Source organism: Rousettus aegyptiacus, unplaced genomic scaffold (assembly GCF_014176215.1).
Source record: "Rousettus aegyptiacus isolate mRouAeg1 unplaced genomic scaffold, mRouAeg1.p scaffold_m13_p_4, whole genome shotgun sequence".
Classification (NCBI taxonomy): domain Eukaryota; kingdom Metazoa; phylum Chordata; class Mammalia; order Chiroptera; family Pteropodidae; genus Rousettus; species Rousettus aegyptiacus.
The window spans coordinates 149,580,242-149,581,441 of NW_023416307.1; the positions used below are offsets into that span (position 1 = coordinate 149,580,242).

Consider the following 1,200-nt stretch of genomic DNA (forward strand, 5'->3'; position numbering starts at 1 on the left):
CAGCTGCTGTCCTCTGCCTAGCCTCAGAGCCAACTTCTCAACAGAGTGACCTATCCCTATAGTCTCTCTTTCACGGTGTGTTGACTCTTCCACTCACTGCACCTGGCCTTTGTTCCCAGTGGTGCTACCTTGTGCCAGGTACTTGCATTTGGTTTGCATCTGCTTTTTATATCTTTGCTCATCCCTTGAGTTTTAGCCTTCTTGACTCATCTGCGGGATGACAGTTCTATATAGTATAGAGTTTAGTTTTGTTTTGTGAGTCAATCCCCAAATTGTATAAGTGTGTGTGTGTGTGTGTGTTTTTAAAATAGATGAGTTATAGCTATTAGAGTTTTAAAATAGAATTGATTTATTTGGTCTGTTCTCAACTCTGTCATATGATTTTATGTTATATTTACTTTATGTATTATGCCCTATTTCTTTGTGGTCCATTGCCTCGGCTATTTGTTTTTTGTATTCCTTTTGGTATTTAGAAAAGTTCATAATTTTGTTCAATCGTTATCTTTATACGGATGCCTTTTACAATGTCCTAAGTCTCTTTCCTTACTTAGGCTCCTACTAAATGGTTTATTCAGCTTTAAATTATATCCCTTTATTTTATCCCTATGTGGTAAACGAATATATTATGTTATTGTTCTCTTGGTGTCTTTCTTCTTATGTGTATGTATGTGTATATGTACGTATTTATTTTAATGTCTACAGCACCTGGTATTTCTAGGTGGTCTCCCATCCAAATACTAACCAGGCCTGACCCTGCTTATCTTTCAAGGTCAGATGAGACTGGGCACGTTCAGGGTGGCATGGCTGTAGACTTCTCTTATTTTAAAGATGTCCTCATGGAGAACATTTCTATTATTTCTAAAGTTTAATAAGATTAATCTTAAATTATAACCACTTTGAGTCAATTTTCAATATTCAAATTTAGGTCTTTTATTTTCGAAAATATTTTTTAGATGATAATTCCACATATTAATTGTATTCGAATTTTACCTTTTTATTTTGCTTTTGTTCTTTTGGCTGTTTTTATTCCTTTCTTCAATGCTCCTGTTATATTTTGCTCAAATCTATTATTTCTTGTATACCTTATAATTTAGTTAATTTCTGAGGTGATTTTACCTTCTTTTTGCAATTTTTTTCTTCAGTTTGGTCAACTGCTATTTCACATTTTCTGTCTTTTGTCCATTTCTACTATGTTCTAAA

The 1,200-nt window shown here is 33.5% G+C and overlaps 1 pseudogene; it reads right to left on the reverse strand.

Moving 5' to 3' along the window:
• Nucleotides 1-693: 693 nt before the first annotated feature.
• Nucleotides 694-812, reverse strand: LOC118602234 (annotated as a pseudogene).
• Nucleotides 813-1,200: the final 388 nt, after the last annotated feature.